Source organism: Miniopterus natalensis, chromosome 18, assembly GCF_054644295.1.
Source record: "Miniopterus natalensis isolate mMinNat1 chromosome 18, mMinNat1.hap1, whole genome shotgun sequence".
NCBI classification, from domain to species: domain Eukaryota; kingdom Metazoa; phylum Chordata; class Mammalia; order Chiroptera; family Miniopteridae; genus Miniopterus; species Miniopterus natalensis.
This window is the reverse complement of record NC_142098.1, coordinates 20,124,636-20,149,065: the sequence shown is the minus strand read 5'-3', so window position 1 is coordinate 20,149,065 and position 24,430 is coordinate 20,124,636. Positions and strand designations below refer to the sequence as shown.

Sequence of the window (24,430 nt, the reverse complement as noted above, 5' to 3'; positions counted from 1 at the left end):
CAGAGCCCTGTTAATTTTAGACCTTGGCAATTTCACCAGACTCACTTCGTATTTCTACTTTCTCCAATGATCAATTTTTTCTCAGCACCTTAAAAAAACATGTTCCTTTGTGTATCAGGACCATTGACACAATGCTTCTGCTACATGAAATATTAGCACCCCCCCCCCAAGAATATTCTTGGTTTTCAGCTCAAAAGCTTCTTCTTCCAGAAAGCACTCCTTGATATTTACTCTCACTCCATCAATCCAAGACAAGATCAAGACCTTTGGTAAATGCATTCATGAGAAGCCTACACTATACAGCTCCTTTTTTTTTTTTTTTAATATAGCAATCATCACAATAGAAGTTTAACAATTATTGGTGCAAACCATAATTAGATGTCTATTCTCTCCTGCTCCCCATGTGAGTTCCAGGTTTAGGCTGTGACTTCCCACTACTCTGTTCACACTGCACAGTGCAGTGCCTAGTACATAGTAGGTGTTAAATAATAGTTAGCGACTGAATGCCCAGCTATTTGAATTTAGACATACACACACAAAGTGAAGGTTCATCCTATATTGCAAGATGTGGAGCTGGATGCTCATACATTATTTAAAAAGTTAGACAGTTGACAGGAACAAAATGATCCTGAGATCCTGAAAGGCTCCAGGATGTACAGTTGTTTAAATGTCACCTTTAAGACGTGGGTATTGATTTATAGTTTGTATTCCTGAGTACATAAGATTCTGTACTAGCAGAGAAAAAATCAAATTTCTGCATCTCAGTGAAGGAGAAGGCTAAGTCAGGTTTGGTATCATCTGTCGGAAGGTTGTGTGTGTGTGTGTGTGTGTGTGTGTGTACACTCTTAAGGGTTTTGCATTGACTGGAATTCTTGGTGGTAAGAAGAAAAAAGCTTTAAGACTTACTGTTTTTTAAATCAGAGATTAGTTTGTCTGTTTCAATATTTCAAATGAGTGGAATAACACAGCAGGACTCTTGTGTCTGGCTTCTGCTCAGCCTAATGATTTTGAGGTCATCGATGTTGTGGGGTGTATTAGTAGCTTGTTACTTTTCATTACTATATAGTATTCTATTGTATGAATGATTCACAAGTTGTTTCCCTATTTCGTTTTGATGGACATCTGGGCTCTCCTTGTAGCTATTTGTATTATTAATAAAGTTTCCATAAATATTCTTGTACAGGTCTTTGTGAGCTTACCTGTTTTCATTTCTCTTGGGTAAGCATCTAAGAGTGATATTGCTGGGGTATGAGGTGGGTGGAAGTTTGCCTGATGATATTGCTATACTGGTTTTCAAATCGACCCTACCATTTTTCACTCGCCCTGGGTCCACATCAACATACGGTGTTTTCAACCTCTTATCTTTGAGCTATCTCAGTGAGTGTCTAATATTATCTCATAGTTTTAATTTGCATTTTCCTGATGACCAATGTTGAACATTGTTTCATATGCTTATTGACCACTTGATATTTTTCTTTATTAAGTTCTTGTTTGAGTCTTCTGTCCATAGTATTTTAAGTTGTGTCATTTACCTTTTTAATGTTGAGCTTTAGGGTTTTATATATAGTTATATAGATGCTTGCATATGCTCTATATCTATTTAGGGATTTCTAGTGTATAGTTTGAATGTGAGTCAAAAGTCAGATACATTTAATGCAATGATTTTCCCTGAGCCTGTGACCTGTCTATCCACTTTTTCAAGGTGTCTTTTGAAGAGCATATGTGCTTAATTTTTATGAAGTACATTTGTTTCTTTATGGTTAGTACTTTTGTGTTCTAAGAAACCTTTGCTCATTTAAACGTCGTGAAGATGTTCTCCTACTCTTATAGAAGCTTTAGAGTTTTCGCTTTTATGTTGAGGTATAGGAACCATCTCAGATTGGTTTCTGTATACAGTGTGAGGTATGAGTAAAAGTTCATTTTTCCCATATAGATAAATTTCCTTCTGTATTAAAATACTTTGCTCCCTTTGCTGAAATGAATTGACCTTTTCTGATTATTTTACAGTTATACTATTTATACGCATCATCTCTGTATGGTAGAAATATTATGTAACGATTTGTGACTATCCATCTCTTCCAAACTCTGTGTTCAGTGCCACCAGGTTGGTAGCTTTGAAATCATCCATGGGAATATTTACACCATGGAAAGAAGCAAACGCCACACATCAAGGCTTAGTTTGGTGTTATTTTGATTCTCCAGACTAAAGAATGAGTCAGAAACAATGTTAATAATGCAGAGCACCCTTAAACTTACACCCCATTTACAACTATGACATCGTGAATGGCACACACATTTAAGGAAACAGTCTTCTAATATTTGAAAGCCATTATCTGAGCCAGCAGAGAAGTCACACACGTCATCCACAAATAAGTAAAGTTCCAGCACATCTCATTTCACGCTCACCTTGCTCCTTAATGTAAACAAAAACATCAACAGACATTCATGGGGAAGTATCATTACCAGCCTATTGAAACCAGAGGGGGGCTACAGATATAAACGTTTGACAAAAACATCAAGAAAAGCATCTTGTGAGAATCAGTTCGCTATATGGAATGTATAAAATAGAACATTGCATATTTCATTATTATTTTTAAATGTGCTTTCTATTCTTTATATTGGCAACATTTCTAATAATACAGGTACACAGAGATAGGCACAGATTATTTCCCTCCTGCACCCCGAGAGCCAATGTTAAACATTTATCACCAGCACACACTAACTCACAGTATCGGGGGGATTACACTAAGAGTGCAATGAGAGTGCTTAGACGATGCAAGCAGCTAGCTACATGGAATAGAGAATTAGCATATTCAAGGTCTCAGCCCATCTAAATAAAAATTTTATGGGGGGGGGGGAGTTCTGATGGCTTTGAAAGAAGACATGAATGGCTATACGTCCCATGACCACAGCCCTGCTGAAGGGTCCACCTGAGGAAAAAGCACACAGATGGCAAGGCAGCCTTGGAAGTGGTCCCCCCTCCAGGTGGGACAGAGTGACGGTGGGTCAAGGCTAGTGGTGAAAAACAGACAGGGAAGGTTGGATCGGAGTGATTTTGTGACTACCCTTGAATTCTAAATTGTGGAGTTTGTATTTGCATGAGCAGGCAGTGGGAGCCATTGAAGATCTTCGAGCAAAGGAATCACATGGTCAGAGCTGTGTTTTCTGGCAGTGGAGGTAGGGTGGACTGGAGACGTCAGGAGATGGTTCCAAGGGCACAGATGAGAACAGCTGGCATGCGCCAGCTAAGTCAGTGGCCAGCAGGACAGAAAGGTTATGACAATGGAAGAAATGTATCCAAGGCAGGAGTAGTATAGTGCATGGAAAAATAATTATATTTTTAAAATATTTTATTTTTAAATTTTCTTTGAACTTATACTTTTTATTTTTGGTGGAGGTTGAAGAATGAGGAAGGTGTCAGTGAATCAAAAAGTGGGGAATAGGGAGATTGAGAGAAAGCCCTCTGGATTACTTACACCCAACTCCCATCTTTCTTCATTTGCAAGATTTGGGGTATTTGAGGATATTTTTACTCCATCAAATGCTTCCATGTTTTCATTAATGAACATTTGAACATATATTTACTATTTCTTTTTTAGGTGCTTGCTATTTAATAAAAGAAATAAAATAGAGGCTTGCTATTTTTTTGTTTGTTTTAACAGAAATATTTAAAGAATGCTCTCTGTTTGCCTTTGGGTACATTCTGGCGAGGTGACTTTAGGCCATAAAGACTAGAGTGCTTGGGTCACATCCTGTCACAAAACTTTCTGGCTTTGTCTTGTTTATTTGGAATATAGAGGAGACATTGTGGAGTCCACTTAATTCTCAGGAGCCATCTGAAACCAGCCAAGCATAATTATCAAGAAAGAAATATATTCTTTTAAAAATGATTTCTTTTTTGGAATTGATCATAGATTAGAATATTCTAGAAGTTTTGGAAGTTTGTTTAGACTAAAAAAAAAAAAATCCTAGAGAGAATATTCTCACAGGCCAGAGATTTTCAAACTTTTTCATCTCATGGTACACATAAGCGAATTAATAAAATCCTGTAGCACATCAGGAAATATATTATTTCTTGCCAATCTGACCAAAATAAAGTGATTCATTCACACCTGATGGCTATTACTGTGTTGGCTGTTGTCACATTTCTGTTTGACAATCTAGGGGAAAGAGGTCAGTGGCCCTGACTAAGTAGTCAGGTATTGCATGTTTTAAAAAATCTTTCCCCATACCAGTCTGCCATGGCACCCAGCTTGGAAATCTCAGTCACAGACCGTTGGCTCAGACACCTGGTGAATTGCTACTGTAGCGAAATTGGTCAAAGAGAAGGCATGTGCTTTCTTTTACAAATCAGGTTGCATTATTTTAAGCCACTTTTTTCCTTTTGTAATCGTAAAAGATAGGACTTACCCATTCACTTAAAACGGATCATGGTTGCAAATGGAAAACAAAACTATAAAACTTTTAGAAAAACAACATGAGAAAATCTTTAGGCTCTAGGCCTAGTCAAAGAGATCTTAGACTTGATTCCAAAATGAAAAACTAATAAACTGGACCTCATCAAAACGAAAACCTTTTTCTGTGAAAGATCCCATTAAGAAGATAAAATGGCCAGCTACAGATGGAGAGAGAAGATTTTCGCCGCATATCCAACAAAAGCTTAGTATCTAGAATATGTAGAAAACTCTCAAAACTCAACATTAAAAATAAAAAAACCCATAAAACCAAAAAACAAGCCACCCAATTAGAAAATGGACAAAAGACACGCATAGAGATTTCACCAGTGAGGATATGTAAACAGCAAATAGACGTGAAAAGGTGTTCAGCATCATGAGCCACTAGGTAAGCGCAACTTAACAGCCCGAGATACTCCACACACTGATCAGAAAGACCAGAGCAAAAAACAGGGACACCACTCAGTGCCAGTAAAGAGGCAGAAAGATGGATCATCAGACATTGCTGGTGGGAACGTGAAATGGCACAGACCCTCTGGGAACCAGTCTGGCAACCTCGATACAACTAAAGATGCCATTGTCCCATGACCCAGCCTTATACTCTTGGACATTTATCCCAGAAAAATGAAAATGTATCTTCACACAAAAACCTGTACATGGATATTCAGGGCAGCTTTACTAGTAATAGCCCCAAACTGGAAGCGACCCAGATGCCCTTCCCCATGCGAATGGTTAAAGGCGGTGGAACATCCATCATCCATACCAGGGAATATTACTCAGCGATAAAAAGGAATGAGCTATCGATTCATGGGTGAAACTAGATAATTATGGGGAGTGAAAAAGCCAGTCCCCCAAAGGTTACAAACCAGATGATTCCATTTATATAGCCTTCGTGAAGTGAGAAAATTATAGAAATGGAGGCCAGATTAACTGCTGCTGGGGACTAGGGACCAGGTCACACCGGGTAACCGATGGCCTTTACCAGGAGAGTCAAGTCTTGTTCAGCCCCCGTTTAGTTGGGAAATTCAAGCCCATTATCTCTTACTGGGGAGGTGGTAATGACCTTCATGGAAGAAGGAGACCTCAATTTGAGCAAACAGCTGTCTTTCCTTGACAACAGAAGGGTAAACAGGGCTCAAGTTGGCCCTTAATGAAGTGATCCATGGAAAGGTAGTTTAAACAGATTCTCTCACTGAGCACAGTGAGGGAAACGCTCAGCCTCATTCCCTAGCCCAGCATAGGTAATGCACAGAGTCCAAGAAGCCCGTTTCCCTGGGAGCCAGGCAAAATAAAGGGGCCCCAGGCTTGCTGCCCTGGCTTCCAGCCCTCTCCCCAGGCCGCCTGTCCGGGGTGGGTGCTGTCCTTCTAGGAAGGTTATTTGGGGCCCCAGGCTGGGAGGGCTGGTGGTCCCGTTTACCCAGTTATCTAATACTTAAGTGGCGGGCCCCCCGGTCAGTTTCCCTTGGCACAGTGAGGTGGTGGCATTAAAAATCTTTGCTCCTGGCCTTTGCAGCGGGGAGGACTCGGCTGCAGCACTGGAGGGCTGTCCCGGCCCCTGTGACTGACAGTCAGCTGTGACTTTCCATTAGCTGCATCTGGATATCCTGCCAGGGCTTCCTCCTGCCCGTGGCAGAGAAACAATGCACAATCACTTGCAACTGATTGCAAATCACTGCACAGCCTGTGCGAGCCTTGCCCACGACCACATGGCCCAGCTGGCCAGTGGTTCCGGGGCTCTGTGGCCCCACGCCGCCTTCATAGTGGGGGCTCCAGGAGCTTGGAGCACAATGACCATCCTTTCTTCTTGGGGTGGAGTGGGAGAGGGGACCAGGCTAAAGAAGGACATTGGCTAATCAACAACTCCACAGAACTGCAGAGTCAGGTTCAGAACAGCTATTTTGTGGAACTCACTCCAGAGACAGGAAAGTGGCCAAGCCTCTCCTTTCATGGACAACTAGATGGGTTCTAGGATCCTAGAACCAATAATTTGATGGGGGTATGGGCCACATTTTAGAAAATAGAAACAGTAGAGCATACTGGTTGTAGAACTCAGACACTAAAGGCACTCAGATCCAATTCAAGTCCTGATTCTGATAGTTATGACCTGTGTGACATTGGGCTCTGAGCCTCAGTTTTCTCATCTGTAAAATGGAAATAATAGGAGCACCAAGCATTTAGAGATGTTTTAATGATTAAACGAGATAATAAATGCAAACTCTTTGTGTCAGTGACTTTCAATTATTGGTATTGTTAATATGACTTGAAGTCAAGGGAGACACTTATTTCCTAGCATTGGATATCACCACCAATACTGTGCCCTCTTTCTGTTAAAAAAAATTTTAAAAATCTGTGCCAGAAAAAAACCAAATTCTAAGTGCTTTCTACTGAAAGCTACACTAGTCCTACTAGGGTACACTAGGGACAGATAAATATGGCCAAATATACACGGAAAAGAAGTGTATACATCTGAAAACACATCAGCACATAAAAGCAATGAAGTCCATCATAGCAGCACATTAGAATCACTTGAAGAACTTTCCAAACAAACCAGTTGAATCAGAATCTCTTGGGGTGAGGCATTGGCATGTTTATTTTTCATGCCCTGCTTCCCCCTCTTTCCCTACCCCAGTCCTGCCAGGTGATGTGAATTCATGGCCAGGGTCATAGGTACAGTATGGAAGCTCTGAGAGATGCTGCAATTATATTTTTTAAATGTCCAATTTGTTTAAAAGGAGCAACTCCTACACTTCTTTGACAATGAAGCTCCTCCCCTTCCTCCGTCTCCACCTGCTTCTGAAATGCATGCTGAGAGAGCATGTTGGAAGGCTTCTCCAGCTCTTTCTCAGTAAGGGGGAGCCTGGGTTGAATGCTTTCTGACTATCCGCCTCTGGTGCTAAAGAGCTCCCAAGAGTCAGGACAATGCGGGAACAGTCTATAATTACCCTGATTATTCTCAGCAAGAATGCCCAGAAAAGGCAGACTCACAGACATGCCCAGACCTTCCTGCAGGCATCCAGAAAGCTTGCAGGAACCCAACTGGGCAAGAGCTTAGGAAGTGGCCAAGCATCCTGAGAGCAAATGGCAAGGTTGCTTCCTCCTTCGCTGGAAAGACTTCTCAACAATCCTCAAAAAGGAAGAAGGGTGTTCACTCTTGCATTAAAAAAAAATAAAAATTAAATCATTGTCTATTTGCCAGCTCCCCAAGTATCACCACACCACTTGTGGAGAAGGCCAAGGCAAGTTTATTGCTTACCTCTGTAAGAAAGACCATCACCTTGACAGAGCTTGGGCAGCATCTCGGAGAAAGGAGGCAAGATCAGAATTTTTTGAGAATTGGAAGTTTGGTGTAAGGAGTTCTTTTCATGTGGGGGCCTGATTAGAATTGTGTAAGGGTCACACATAACAGACTAAGATGGGGGAGAAAAAGAAGGATTTAAAGATTCTTAGGGTACCAGTCCTCTGCTGATGGCTTTGCAGGAAGAGTTGGTAGGTCTTTCCAGAAACTCCTGCAATGAACGATCATTGCTTGGGGGAGAGTCTTCCCGAACAGTGAAGGCCATGAGTGTAGACAATGGGATAGCCGTGTCCTGATAATGCAATGCAGGCCGTACTTCTGGATATGCTGGGCTAGTTTCAGCTCTCAGTGTCCAACCTGCGAGTGGAGTGGATGCCTTTGCTTCTCATTTTTTTATTATTTTAATTATTATGAGGAGAGTTTTCTTTCAGACGGTAATCTCTTGAAGTTGCTGTGCTTTCCCTGAAAAGCTCTTTGGTGTTTGTGTTTTGGAAACTGCAAAGCTTGGGATTGATCAGGTTCCTCTCCTTGTCTGGGCCTCGAGGAAGGTCAGAGGCAAATCACCTTGAGTGAATGTAAGTCACATCCCTTTGCAGCACACCCAAGGCCATCTTACGTGTGCGGATCACAGTCCCAATATTTTTGTCTTGTGTTCATTTGCAGTGGTGGGGGGGGGCATGCGGAATGAGGTCCTGTGACGGCTCTTGATAGGTAGGCGTCACTTACTGTGAAGAAGGAAGTAGACGCCGAGGACAGGGGGCCGTATTTGTGACTCTGGGTTCCCCCAGTCTATGACACTTGGTACACATGGCTTGACATTTAATAGGAGAAATTTCCAGAAGATATCAGGCAGTCAAGAAGAAAAACTACTTTCCTATTCAGTGGTTTCCTCACTGGGAAACTATTTCTCTCTTAGACCTTTATTTCTCTCCAATATACCTTTACTTGGCATATGGGAACTGGGTTTTACTCCTTTAATTACAATTGTAATAGACACTTCTCACATGCTTGAAAATACACATATTTGCTATGTTATGAGACATTTCAAGTACATAGAATAGAGAGAATAGTGTAACAGCCAATGCAGTCATCAACTTTGTTAACTCTTAACTTTTTATTTGGCCACGGTCACTTTTACTTCCCCCCCTATATAATAATACACTGTCAGAAAGACAGTTGAAATCCACAGCATCTGCCCCATTCCATTCCTCTCCCTTTGTTGCCAAAGGACTCATTACCCTGAATTTGATGACAATCATTCTGCCTCATGGTTTTATGCTTTTACTAAATATATAAATTTCCATAAACAACATAATTGTATCATATTTATATTTTAAGTTTTAGATAACCAATAATGTTCTGCAACTTGCTTTTTTCGTCGAATATTATGTTCGGCAGATTCATTCCTTTCGATGCACGATGCACGTATTTCTAGTGGATTTATTTTATCTTCTGAGGAGCATCTCATTGAATGACTATGCCACAAGTCACCATCCTCCTGGTGACGGATATCTGGATGGCTTCCCACTTTAGCTACTGTGAACATTCTAGTTTATAGCAGAAACATTCCAGTGCCGGCACATCATGCACACACTTGCAAAGGTTTTTCCAGGGCACAGTCCTAGAAGTGAAGTTTCTGGGTCTCAGTTACGCTCATGTTAGTTTCACTAGATTTTGCAAAACTAGTCTTCAGAGTGATTGGGGAAATTTAAACTCTGATCGGAAGAGGTTGAGAATTTACTTTGCATTCTGTCCGCACTTACTTGGTAGTGTTCACCTTTTCCAGTCTAGACTCTCACGGGTGCGAAATGGTACCTAAGTGTTCATTTTGCTTGCATTTCCTTTATTAGTAGTGAGATCGGGCATCTTTTCATTGACTTATTGGCTTGTTGGGTTTTCTCCTCTATGGCTCGTCTATTCATATATTTGCTCATTTTATCACTGGCTTCTTTGCCTTTTTCTTATCGATTGTAGGCTATTCTGGATACCAACCCTTTGATGGTTATTTTGTGTTTAATAACTTCTCTGTAGTCTTGTAGCTTTATATACAGTGTCTTTGTTGTATATAATTTTCAAAATTCAATTATGCCAAACTCACTAATAATTCCCTTTATGTATTATGCTTTTTGAGTCATGGTTAAGAAATCTTTTCTTATCAGAAGGCATAAAGATACTCTCCAATATATTCTGCTAAACTTTTAAAAATTTTGCTATTCAGGTTTAGGTCTTAATCTATCTGGAATTTTGTGTATGTGTGTGTGTGTAATGAGGAAGGAATCTAATTTATTTATCTTCTCTTGGAAAATCAGTTGTACTACGACTATTGATTATGTAGCCCTCTCCCACCCCACCAATTTCTATGCCCATTATATTCTATGTCAAGTTACTCTAAATGCTTGGCTCCGTCTTGGAACTCTCTATTCAATTCCATCACCCATTTCCCCCTTCTTACCACAATGCCACAATTGCTAGAGATGCTGTAATAAACCTTGATACCTGGTAAATCCCTTACTTTGTTCTGCGTCTCTAAAATGGTCTTGGCTCTTCTCTCCCCTTTCACCTCCCGCATGAAATTTCGGTATCTTCTTCCCAAGGTCCTTCTTGGGGTATTGATTGGAATTACCTTGAATTTAGATTAATTAGGAAGAGTTGCCCATCTGTAATCTGCTCACCATGACCACGATCTGTTTCTTTGTGTTCTGAGATTTTCTTTTAAGACTTAAGATAGTATTTTCTATTTTTCACAGAGTTCTATACCTTTTTGTTAGGTTCCCCTGCTAAGTATTTATTATTCAGTTGCCATTGTAAATAATGTGAATTTTATACCTTTTGTAATTACATGCAATAAGAACACGATTGATTTGTGTGTATTGGGCTTGAATCTGGCAATTTTGCAGGACTCTCCTATTAGTTTTAATAGTTTGTATCTGAAAAGCTTTTAAACATATGAGTGGGATAGGAGTCTGCCAAAATGTCTAATCAGTTGCTTCTAGATAAAGTGATTAGGGATGATTTCTTTTTCTCCTTTTTTATACTTTTCAGTACTTTAAATTTTTGTACAATATGCATCATCTCCTTAATAATTAAACTGAAAATTAAATAACGATAGTTCCAATGATAGCTACCATTTGATTAATACTACACTTGTCAAGGATTTGATAAAGGCTTCATATCCATAATTTAATTTTAATCTTGACACAACCTTGCACAGAAGTATTGCTTGTCACATTGCAAGTCACAGAGCAACTTGCCATATGGTCACCTACCCACTAAATAGTTGAGCTGGGTTGCATGGTGCTACGTTATCTTCTAGGCAAACTCAGAAGGACACATTCTTGTAGTGAATGTTGCTTTACTTAAATCAATGTGTAGAGGGTTCAGTGGGCTAATTTGTCATCTACGTGGCTATTTGCCCTGACCTCTGAGCAGAGCCTCAGGGACTGCAGAGAAGAAAGCTTTAAAGACTTCCTCGTGGGGCTCCAATTTCTGGGTTTACAGTGGACAAGGGGAAGCCAGGCATGAAAGCCAGCTACCTGGACTCCAAATCTTGAAAATAAAAAGATGGACAGTGACCAAAGTCTCTTAAAGTGTGGTCTTAGGCCACCTAAATCAAAACCCCTGGGATTCTTACCAACCTTTAGATTCCTGGGTCCCACCCCAAATGGGCTGATTATTTTTTATCAGTCTCTTAGCAATTTAATGCTGAAATTGGAGCAGGATTAGCCTAGACCAGGAGTCAACAATTTTTTTCTCTAAAGAGCCATATAGTAAACATTCTAGGCTTCACAGCCACCCAGCCTCTGTTTCAGTGACTCCAATGAGCACTGCATCCTGAAGGCAGCTATGAACAAAACAGAAATGGCCACGGCTGGATTTGGCCTAGGAGCCACAGTTTGCTGACCTCTGGGCTAGACCATTCAGCCAACCCAAAGGACTTGAAGCCTGAATTTTTGAGTGAGCTGGTCTCCTTTACTCTCATGTGATAGAAGGAGACTCCATGAAATACCAGGCTACATGTTGGGAGGCCTGAGTCTGTGTGTTCTGCTCTCATCTCACCATGTGGCTTCAGCAGGTCCCTTCCTTCACTAGGACTCAGTTTCCCCATCTTGTAGCAGTGGATCTCAGTCCTCAGTGAGCCTCAGTTGGCATGTGTCTTTACTTTCTCCTCTATCTGATGGCATCTGAGCGCCCTAGCAGACTTGTCTGCTGGCTGTACCAGCCTCTGTGTGGAGAAGGGGTGGAGGGGGCCCTGGCCTGGCCCAGGCCTCGCTTCCCAGCAGCTTCTCGTAGCAGCTCCAGGTTTCTTGGCACGGCTAGAGCTCCAAGGGCCAAGGGTGAGTCACAGGGCGGGGGTGCTGGGACTTGCTCTGCTCACTCCCTCTCTCTAGGCGCTGCCCTCCATGGCACTGGGCTGGAGGCCCAGGCAGCATAAGAGGGAGGGGCAGCTCTCCTTCTGGCCCTGCCCTTGTGCCACCCTGATGGCTCTCCATAGAATAGGCAGGGTCAGCTGGGGTCCACCCACAGACCTGGGATCTCTTCTCCATTCTCACCCGCCTGTCCTTGTTCACACGCCCAGCAGCCACGGGCAGATGCCCAGGTGGACCACGGTGGAGGGAGAGTGTCTCAGTTCTTTTTCCCATACCCCTGTCTTTGCGGGAATGTCTTGTGTCTACCTTATCCATTTGGCAGGTTCCTGCTTTTTTCTCATGTGCCACCACCTCTGAGAAGCCCTCCCTGAATCCCTGAGGAGGCTTACTCTGCTCCTCCTTGATGCCCTGACAACCCTTGCACAAACCAACTTCTCAGCATATGGACTTTTGTTGTTGTTGTGACTTGGTCACACCAGGCAATGTGTGCTTCAAGGGCGGGGAGTGTGTTTTACTAACCCTTATATCCCCTGGTCTCCATGCAAGTCTTTGTCCACACTAGGGTCTTAATCAGTGCATGTAAGTCAAATTTCATAGGGGAAGCTTTCATTTTGGGCTAGAAAAAAAAAATGAAATAGGGCTTTTTCTACCCAGTAGCAAACTTATTATTTCCTCCAAGAAATAGAAAGAGCAAAACTATGGATTTCTTGTAGGAAAACTGAGATACTTGGATGCTGAGAGAATCCTGATGGATTGTGGGAATTTCACCCACTTTTGTTTTCCCTTCATTTTCTCAGTGGCACATGCCTTGTCTCCCAATGTTGAGCACTGTCCAGATTTTGATCTTGAACCCTCCATTTCTTTCATTTCTCTGTCTTCAGAATTTTGGTCCTCAAACTTGAGAATGCCTTAGAATCTCTTAGGCAGCTAGGTAAACGTTCCTATTTCAGGGTCCACACTGGAAAGTGGGGATTATAGGGCTTGGGTGGGGTCCCGGAGACTGCATTTCTAACGAGCTCCCAAGGCGCCCTGCATGCAGGTGGTCCGCACTGAAGCAATGCTGCTATTCGCTTTCATCCTGGGCAACTGGCCTCTTCTGAGATCTGCAGCTGGCATCGCCATACAAATCTCTCCCAGGTACTTAATGAGAATTTTCTGAGCACCGACTCTATGTCAGATCGAGCTCTAGGCAAGGACTCTGGAATGAGAACCAACACAGCATAACAATTATACACTACCACGAGCCTCCCTAACCCCCATGACATCGGCACTGCCTTTTGCCCCAGACACTCTTCCATGACATCATTTGAGATCTCCACGGTTAGGCCATTCTGGAAATTCAGACTCAGTATGTCTAAAACATATTTTCTTCGCTTTTCTCCTGCCAGCTGCCCCTGACTTTCCTGTTTCCATCATGACAGCAGAATTCTCAGTTGTCACCCAGGTTGTCTGTGGATTATCTGCTCCATCCGTGCAGGCACCACGCCTCGTTGACTTGTCATCAACTACATTTGCCTCTTTCTATGTCTCTCATCAACACCAACAAGACGCTTAGAGGTCCGTGCTATGGATCTGCAGAAGACTCGTCACTGGCCACTCTGTCTTTACGCTCGCCTTACGTTAATTCATTTAAAGTGATGTTCTAGTGCAGTGTTTCTCAAACTACAACATGCATCAGGGTTACCCAGAAATCCTGTGGAAAGGAGCTTTCAGGTCTGTATTTCTGGAGAATGGCCTGAGATTCTGGAATCTGACATTTTCCCAGGTGATGCTGAGGTCTGGTCCGTGCACATCAATTTGAGAAACAGGGTCCTCGAGCACACTGCTTGCTCTTTGTAACTTTCCTCTCTTCTAAATTTAGACCGGCATTCAAGGCCTAAGCCTGTCCATGCCTTTCTTATTCATATTTTATCTCCCACTTCATAAATTACTTTTCTTGCACAAGATCTCCTGCCGCCTAGTCCCCACCTTTGTTTATGTCACCATCTTTCTCTCTATTCTTATAATCCTTACTTATCCTTCAAGTTAAGCTAAAGTTCCATCTCTTTCACTTTTCTGGCTAACAGACACCAGACAGTCTTTGAACTCCCAAGATGTTCACATTTCTATACATATCTCTGACACATTTCACTAGCACCCAATTTAATGGTGGTGACTTATCTGCCCAACTAACTCAATTTTTAATACCTTGTGGGGCAAGACTGCATATTTCCATCTGTTGTCATTTGCATAGCACTGTATATTTCTCTTTTGTAGTGGAAGTCACATCTGAAATTACTTTAATTTTACTATTGTTCCCAATTGTTTGTTCCTCTCCCTGTAAGAGGATCATGTATCTTTGCCTATTAGCACATGATCTGCATGCAGGTCCTTCCTATGGGAGCAGTACATTTTCCCACCCGATTTATGTCAAGCCTGGCCATGTGACTTGCTTTGGCCAAAGGATGTGAGAGGAAGTGATATATGTCATATCCCAGCAGAGCTTTAAAAAGAACCACTGTGTAATTTGACTACTATACTCTTCCCTCTATAACAAACAAGCATATCCTAGATAGGGTCTGCTCTTTCAGCGCAGATCTACAATTGGAGAAGAAACATAGATAAAAGCAATGCTTTTTATTTTAAATCAGATAGACAAAATAGAACCTCCTCAAACCATAGATGACATGCAATATGAAGGGATAAATAAACCTGTTATTTTAAGCCATGGAGACGTGGGGGTAGTTTTTTCCTAGAGCATAGCCTGGCAAAAGCTAATGGATACGAGGTCTATTTATCCTGCCAATCTACCAGCTGTGTAAGTTTAGAGCAAAGCTTACCTTGTCTCCCAGTGACTCTCCATGACCTACAAATATGCTTGTAACTACAGTCCCTCAATAGATACTTGTCTGATTGAAACACTCCTCTGATGAGCTCCTCTATAATGTCATCTCTATGTTAAACTGAACCTTTATGGAACCCCTACTATACAGTGGACACTGTGATAGATACTGTCTTGGAAAGGGGAACACAGACATGAATCACATGCTGAATCTACCCCATTAAAAATATTCATTTTGTAAATAAGTAAAATATATCAACATTTTTTAAAATAAAAAAAATCCAACCATACCAGGTATCCGTTTTTGCAGATCATATTATATTAATTATATTATTATTATATTATAATATTGATGGTTCTGATTTTTTACCTTTGTATCCTGTGACTTTTCAGCTCCTTCCCCTAAAGGAGTAGAATACACTTCCCTGCCCTTGACTTTCTGTTTAAACCTGTGTCTTTCTTTGGCCAATAGAATGACAGTGCACCAGTTTCAAACCTAGGACTTAAGATGTCTTGTGTGTTTCTTTTGCTCTTTTGTGTTTTTGACATTGCCATGAGAAGACCATGACCAGACTAGTCCACTGATCCCAGGAGGAAAATGAGAGACACGTGGAGCACGATCCAGCTAACACCACAACTGATCACCAGATGTGTGAATGAGCCTAGTCAAGATCAGCAGAGCCATTCTCCACACCCAGCCTGGATCAGCCTATTTTAGCCAATCCACAGATTCTGTGAGCCAAACAACTATATATATATTTTTTTGTAATAAAAATTGAGATTTTGTGGTTGTTTATTATGCAGCTATATAGCTAACCAATAAAGGCATATATATTTTTAAACTACTAATTTTTGAGCAACACTTGTGGTGGGCACTGTGCTAAGGAGTTCACAAACTGCAACATACAATCTTCCCCTCATTACAATGCTGTGAGGTGGATATTGATCTTATTCCAATAATGCAGATGAAGAAATCAAGATTCAAAGTAATTAAGTGAGTTGAATTGAGTAGGTACGTCTCATTCTGAGGCATATTTTTCCCTCTGAGGAATATATTTGTTTGGATGCACAAGAAAATATTTGGATTTGATTAGGGCAAGAGCGGGCTTGAATGTTTTAGCAGCATGTAGGAGGAATCAAGTCATCTCTATAGCCAGCTCTATACACATTAATCTCCTCAATCTGCAATTTTTAGGAACTCCATCCCAAGAAGTCAATTGTGGTCATGGGAGTATCTTTAATATATTGCTTAAATAAGGGAGTGCCTTTATTGATGTTGCCTGTCTGGTTCTGAGGACTTGAACCCAGACTCTGGTGGGTTGAATTCAGATATCTAGGAACTCTGTTAATGCTCCCCAACTGGGTAGGCAGCCAGAACCTGTGTGTTCAACTATTTTTGTCTTTGGGTTTGCAATAGCAATGGAAATCAGGGGAAAAAATGATAATGATACTTATGCTTAAGTTATGCTAGGATCTCAAGCCAGAATAATCTTTTACAATGCAAGTATGATAATATTATGCCTTTACTTAAGTCCCTTCTATGGCTTATTTTGAGCTTATCAAGCCAAGGTACTCGCTCTTTCTTCTGACTCACTCCAAGGGAAGTCAGCTGTCACTTTATGTATTGCCCTGTGGAGAGGCCCACACAGAAAGAAACTGAGGGAATGGCCCCCACCCCACTCAACAGTCAGCAAGGAACTGAGGCCCTCAGTACAACAGCCAGTGATGGACTTAGTGGTGCCAATCACCGTATGATTGAACTGGAAAGATCTCCCTTCATTTAAACCTTCAGATGAGATTGCAGCCCTGACAAACACCTTGATTGCAGCCCTATGAGAGACCTTAAGGCAAAGGCACCCAGTTAAGTCACACTTGGGTTCCTAACCACAGAAACTGCGAGATGATAGAAGTTTATTGTTTCAAACCACTAGATTTTGGGGGGCAATTTGTTGCTCAGTGATAGATAACTAATAGAGTATGTTAAGCTAGTATTCCAACCTGTTTTGAAACTGCAAGATAAAATTAATCTTCTAATATAAACATTCAGTTCTTAACTCCACATATTTAGTTTTTGGCTTATATTTAGCTATTGATGAATCCACACATAAATACTCAATTTCCTTAATAGACTCCCACTGTGTGCTGGGCTATGAACTGTGGATACCTGGAAATGGAGGCCTTGTCACATTTCTCTCTGCACCCCAGGGCCTAGGGCAAGACTTATCCCATAATAGCTATTCAATAACCATGGGTTGAATTAAAATGTCTCATCCCTGGTTAGCTATTATGACTCACAGTTTACTGAGAGCGGTACCTAGAGTTTAAATGATTTAGAGAGGGTCATATAAGTGAAATTAGGTCTTTTACCCAAATTCTAAGACTGCTATTTGTGTACTCCAAAATTTCCATAGTGGGTAACATGGCCAACTACAATCTAAAATGGCAATGCTTTTCTTTCTCGCTAACACGCTAGCTCAAAATAAGCAGGTGGCTTAAAAAATGTTTTTATTAAGGGATTTCAACCAAAAGCCTTTATCTTTTTTCTCCCCTTAAGTACAGTGAAATGGCTTTTACCATATTTTAAACGGATTCCTGGGATATAGTTCTTCAATGATAACATGCTAGAAGTAAGTAACAATTAGGCTATTTTAGTCCTCGCTTAATAATGTTCATGGAGAGATTGGTGTTTCTTTCTGAGTTAATAAAAAACATTTGCAGCAAAAGCATGAGAGGCTGCAGATAAAGCAATTGGCAAGAAGTGGTTTGTTTAAATACCAGAAAACAGCCCATATCCAAACAGGTGTGTGATAAAACAGTATAAATAAACTGCTCTGCGTGCAGTTTAGCCCTAACAAAATTGTGTAAGAAACTTTGCTCCCCTTCTGGAGGGAAAAAAAAAAAAAAAGAACCAGGCCTCTTGTGCCCTCTTCAGACTACACAGCTGGAAAAATAGTTCTTCCGAAAGTAAAAGGTGTTTCACTTTTTTTTTTAATGGCCAGATAAACAAAACCTTGCTAGGCGAACGATTATGCTTTTGCAAATGTGGCCTTGAGCTGGAATCTTGTGAAAGGCTCACCTCTTTGCAACCTTTAGAAAATATGTCTGCCTCTTTGAATTAGCGATGGTCACTTCCATGCTGTGTTGTGAATATTTTTAAAAAAATGTTTTTGTTGGTTCAGTTCTCTTAACCACGTGGGCACTTGACTGAGGGCGTTAAGAATATAGGTGCCTAAGAGAATGTTTGGTTTCCATTAAGACCTGCTAAGTGCACAGGAAACATGGTTTAGAGCTGAAGGAGGTTATAAAAATTGTCCTTCGTCTCATGCCATTTCTCTCTGGCAAGGAACAGAGGTGGGGCCAGAAATTCTAGAAGTATGTGGGTTAAATATTTCCCACTGGGCTGTGTTTGGCATTTGAGATCATTTGTTCTTTGCCATCTTGTGTCTAGGAGGTGGGGGTGGGGGCGGGGTGGGGGGAACAATTCAGACATAGCCTGAAGCCCCTGGAGATCTCTGGTACTCCACAAGCCTCAGTGGTAAGGAGGTGTCATGGGGAGTGAATGGTCCTGGGACTTCGACAGTTCAGATCCCATTCAGCTTCTGGTAGTGTGGAGCTTGCTCCTTCTGAGTTTGTTTTCTATCTGTAAAATGGCCTTGTTGGTAGGTTTTCATTCTTTTTTCAGGGCCGAGTAATATTCCACTGTATATATTCGTCTAGCGATGGACACATAGGTTGCTTTCATATCTTGGCTATTGTAAACAATACTGCAATGAGCGCAGGGAAGAGGGGATCTGAGGGGCTGGGGGTAAAAGTCAAAGAATTAAGGAGTACAAATTGACCTTTACAAAATAGTCACAGGGGTGTAAAATACAGCATAGGGAATATAGTCACTAATGTTTTGATAACTATGCATGGTGCCAGGTGGATACTAGACTCATGGGGGGGGGGGTCACTTCATAAGTTATATAAATATCAAACCACTATGCTGTACACCCAAAACTAATATAATATTAAATGTCAACTGCAATTGAAAAATAACATTTTTTAAAATGCCTTGTATGAATGGCAGCTATGATAATTGCAGACAAAAACATACATCAGGTCTCAAGAAGTTTCTGCTTGGAATACATCCCTCCTCTCCACACACACACTGCTGATTCCTGTCCCTTCCTTGGAATAGCTGCCCACACGCAGTGTGTGCAGAGGGGAGTCGGGCCCTGTGCAACAGGGGTGAAGACGGTTCTGTGGAGGTCATCTGGTGTGTAGTTAAGAGTGTGAATTATGCACTCAGGCTCACTTCAAATTCGGGCCCATTTTCTTTCTAGCCGAGTAAATTCTTTGAGCCTTAATCTCCTTTCTGTAAAAGGGAATAACTGCAGTATATTCCTTAGCGAGTCGCTCTCTTTAAAGTGCAGAGCACGGAGCGGAGAGGCCCTCGAGCGCTTTCTTTGTGCATCTGTGTCACCCCATGGCCGTCAAATGGGATCTTCAACTGGATCCTACCCTGTTCTCATTTCCCATTCTCTTAACTGCTCTAAGAGTCCCAGCCTGTAAATAACCGCCTCAGAGCCAGAAATCACTGGCTAATATTTCAAACCCTAGGAAAAACTTTTTGACCTATGTTGAACGCAGGGGTTCTGAACTACAGTCGCCCGATCCTGCGTGTATCTAGAATGAGATGGAAAGCCAGCGTTCCTCCCTGGAACGGGATTTTCTCGAAGACACCATGGGTGAGCAGGCAAGCGGGACAGAGCCCTCCTTCTGTTGGTGGAGAGGCGGAGGAAGGAAGCCGGCCCTGCCGCTGGCGCCCGGGGTGCATTTGGTATCATGTTGTGCAGCGGCTCGCTCTCTCCCCTTCTCGTTTTCACTCTCCCCCCTTCCCCCTGGCGAGTTTTATAAATAGGCTTCTTCTTATCTGATCCTCCCCTAAATGTTTTTCATTTGAAAGCCACAGTTAATTTCAGATAATTGTCTGAGATAATCTCAAATTTGTGTGTAATAGAGGCCCTGGTTCTAAGAAAAACATGACATTTCTGGGAGACCTGGTTCTGGTCCCTCTTCCTCTGTCAGCGTTCCGGCCAACATCTCTGACTTCCTGCCCTTCAGGTTGCATCCTAGGCCTGCTGGCTCCCTTTTCCAGAAGCAGAGAAACTGCCTCCTCCTGGAAGGCTTCTGTCTAACCCAAGAGCTTCCCAGGCGTGACTTTAAAACTGGACGGGGGGCTCAGGGGACCGAGGGAACCCAGCAGCATTGCCTCCAGGATCAACCTTGCAAAGGCAGAGTGGCCTCCACCCTCTGAGTCTCACCAGGCCAGCCCTCTCCGATGCCCACGCAGATAACTGCAGTTGTAAATGTTGTGCAAAGGCTGCTATACAGCTCTTCTAAAGAACAAGCTGTTTCTCAGGGCCCGAACCACATTTGTCCTGGCCTGAGTTAAGAGGTAAAAAACATTCCAATTGTGAGCTTGCCTGGAAAAAATATATATTTGAAGTTTTCTGCTAACAAGGTATGCAGAGGATTCAAGTTCCAGTAAGAGAAGGTGAAAGACGGGCTGCTTGCAGAATACAGCCGTCTCCCCCCCTCCTCTTTCATTTTTCCATAAAGTGCCATAAAAAGCCACTACACTAACAAACATTTTGGGAAGGGAACAGGCTCCAGGCCAAGAAGCCACAAGCTTAAATGAGGGAAATCTGAGCCTTGAGGCATGGTTTCCTGAGCAGAGTCATTACTCAAGAAAGGATCAGGCATTAACAGCACTGCCCAAACCCAACTGACTGCCACCCTGGGCTCCCCTGGGGCGTGGAGGTCAAGAGAGAGCCACAGTCCTCCACTGGAGTGGCATCTTCATCTTGACTCCGAAGTGCAATGAGAGTGCTTCTCCACCACTCAGCTTCTGTGCCTGAGACACATGCACACCCTGCTTTGTTTAAACTTTACAGAATGAATAGCAAGTCCAGTGCAATTGCAATCAAAACTCCAGCTGCATTTATTTATTTCTTTTAAATTTATTGTTGTGAAACACAGAAATATTATGCTCAAATGGATACAGGAGAGTGAAGTTCCAGAGAGAGCTAGGTCGACCACGAAAAAGAAGAATCGGGGGGAGGGGCTGACCCTACAAAATATTGACATACTACACAACTATAATAATAAAACCAGTATGGTACTGGCTCAAGAACAGAGAACAAGGAACAGAACAGGCCTATTTATAAACGAGGGCTTGAAATATGGTTAACACAGCTTATCCATCATGGGGAATGGTTAGGTTATTTGGTGGATGGTATTGAGAAACTCACCATATGGAAAACAATAAAATCTATATCCCCATGTTACACAAAGGTGGGCTCCAGATGAGTAAGGGGTTAAATGAGAGGCAAAATTAGAAGGTTAACAGGAAAAAATTTAGGGGAACATTTTTATGACTTGGAGGTGGAACACATTTTCTCATCAAGACCCAAACTCACAAACCATAAGGGGGGGAAATGGACGGCTTTGATTATTCCAAACTCGAGGAGTTCTTATTCATAAAGGCTAGCAAAGATGAAGTTAAAAAAGTAACAAATTGAAATACAATATTTTCAATGTCCAAAACTGACTTAGAATCAATTTAGGGTACGTGAGGGATACTTGTAAGTTAACAAGGACCATAAAATCCAATAGTAAGAGGGGCAAAGGATGTGACAGGCAACTCCCGGAGGTAGAAATCCACGTGGCTGCCGCAATATGAAGAGGTGTTTAAGCTCATTAGTCATCAGAGAAATGCAAATCCAGCCTAATGAGATGCAGCTCTCTACCCATCAGATTGGCAAGGATGGGAAAGCTGGGTATTGCAAAGTGTTGGCCTGAGATGTGGGAACATTTGATCCCTCACGTACCGCTCTCGGGAGTATCGATCCGAGAAGCCACCTTAAAGAGTAATCTCATAAAATCGAGCATCCACCTACAGTAGATGCAAGTGTCACTTCTGGGAGAGCCCAAAGAATCCTCACTGGGGTCCATGAGAGAGGCTGTAAGAGGACGTCATAGAGTCGACGCTGGTGGTTGTTGGACCAAGGAGGCAACCAAGGGGTCCAAGGAAATGGGGAGGTACGATGTTGGGGAGCCATCATGGAATGCTATGCATGCAGCATAGAAGAAATTAGATGGAATTATCACTTAGTAATATTCAAAGTTCTCAAAAATACGGCGCTGGGTGCAAAACAAGGCCGCAACCAGTCAGGACTGTTGGGTCACATGGCGAAGAGACAATGTGGCGGCCGGCCGTGTTCAAGTCTATTAGCAGGTAGGTGGGGCAATCGGAAGGGTCAGTCCGTGCTGATAAAAGTTTCAGGGTTGTAGTATCTGAAACTATTCGAACTGGAATGGAGGAACTGTCTGCCAGCTAATTTTCCTTCCTGTGTCCTTTCTTTCTCACTTGGAAGCCGAGTTGGGCCTTCACGAGGAGAAAACCCTACCCGTGAAGAACCACATTCCCGGCAGAGGGTCCACCTGTCCTGATGTTAGTGGAGAGGTCCAGTGTGACCCCCGCCAGCTGCTAGGTTTGCCAAAGTTAATTCTCAGCTATTTATTTATGTGGATCAGTAATTCATCACCGCCTCTCTCGACCTTCCATGTGCAGCCTGTTACACCATTATGGGTGGAAATTCTGCTGAGGGTTTTTTCACTGTGTTTTGCCTCACAAGGTAGGAGTAAATTTCATATACGGTAGGCAGAAACCAATTTTGATTGATGGAATGAGATTTTTCTCCCTCTTCCTTTACCATGTAAACATTTTGGGGGCATATCTGTTCTATTAATGTACACTACCAAAATATTAGCGACTGACAGCCGTAGAAGGGAAGAAGGGAAATGAACGAGCCTGTCTAACATTCTTGCTCCGGGAAGCCCCAAGCCCGAGAGGAGTGATTCCATTCTGCAGGCAGGAGGTCAGGGAGTTCTCCTTCGTGTGGGAGACAGCAGGTTATTTACACTGTATTTGTGATCGGGGGTCACAGAGAGGGTCAAGGAGCTGAATTCCAAGAATGAAACAGAATCCAACTCTCTCTGAAGGAAATCCAGGGTTTGGAAAACTCCCAAGGAGCAATAATTCATCTGAACTAACCTGACGAACTGTTTTTAAAGGAGTTTGGAGAAATATAGTGAAACATTGAACAGCTTCCTAGAACAGAAACAACCGGGCAAAGGTAACCTTTTATTAGACCTTAGCATTGCACCGGAGAACTGGTCAGAGTGTAGAGGTCAGCTCTCTCGGGAAGACATGTTTTATTATTATTTATTATTTTTAATCCTCAGCTGAGGATATGTTTTTATTGATTTTGGAAGAGAAGGGGAGAGAGAGAGGAAGAGAGAGAGAGAGAATCAGTTGCCTCCCATATGCACCCCGATCGGGGATCAAACCCAAAACCTAGGTATGCGCCCTGACTGGGAATCAACCCACAACCTTTTGGTGTATGGGGCAACTCCAACTAACTGAACCACCTGGCCAGGGTGAGGAAGACATGGTTTTATCCCTCCATTAATACGGTGTCTAGAACAAGGCATAAGTTTTCCACTTTCTGATAATTACTTCCTCAAAGCTAAAATAGTGGGCAAGTGACTCACTGTGTTGAGTGCCTACTGTGTCCCTGTAGGTCATCTAGGGCTTTTTGCTGTAATATCTCATGTAATCCTCTCACAATCTTGTAAGGAAGAGGTTATCACTCTCCATTTTTCAGAAGAAAGAGGGTCTCTGGGAGGTTAGAAAAGTTCTGAAGGTCACACGGCTTTTAAAAAGTACATGTTGATTCAACCCCGATGGCTAATTCCAAATTGAAACTTTCTTCAACCCGTGGAGTTGTGGCCAGGTCCTTGCTTCTAAAGGCTGACAGGAAGTTTAGAGGGTCCCATGAAGTCCTGGTGAAGGACAAGTTGTCCTGTCCCCAACCATCTCAAACAACGATGCCACTGAGGAAGCTGTGTACTGAAATGAAGCTGGGGCAGAAGCAATGATAAATAGTGATGGTGAGCTTTTGTTGAGTGCTTCTTATGTGCCAAGCATTGTGACAAATGGCCTGTATGAGCCACAATCCTATGAGTTGATTATATTACTATTTCAATTTTTCCATTTGAGTTTCAACGTTCACTTTAATTGTCCAAACTCAAACACCTAGTACTTCATGGAGTAGACACTAAATTTGTCTGCCTCTCAAACCAGCATTTTTAAAAGGCTACTCAAAATTGCTTTCTTAGGATACGGCAGCGTGCAGCAGGCGTAGCAATGAAAGCTGCGGTGGCGGTGTTATGGTGGCAGGAGCAGTGGTGATGTTGTTCTTGGCGGTGGTGGTGATGGTGATGAAGGTGGTGGTGACGGAGGTGGCGAAAGTGACAGTGGTGGTAGGGGTGTGGGGATGTTAATGGTGGTCATGGTGTGGGTGAGGGTGGGATCATGGCGATAATGGTGGCAGTGACGGCTGTCGTGGTGGTGGGAGTGTCGACAGTATTAGCTATAACAGCA

The 24,430-nt window shown here is 42.4% G+C and overlaps 1 protein-coding gene across 3 annotated transcripts in view; it reads right to left on the bottom strand.

Annotated features, from left to right (window-relative positions):
• MAF (MAF bZIP transcription factor) overlaps positions 1-24,430 on the bottom strand; it is a 131,423-nt gene that overhangs the window by 70,363 nt on the left and 36,630 nt on the right. Inside the window, exon 4 of one of the 3 annotated variants that reach the window (XR_015716028.1) lies at positions 20,892-23,907. The exons of the other annotated variants lie outside the window; for them this stretch is intronic. The gene's annotated coding sequence lies outside the window, so the exon portion shown is untranslated. Of the gene's footprint in view, positions 1-20,891; positions 23,908-24,430 lie in introns of those variants that run through there. 3 annotated transcript variants of the gene reach the window in all.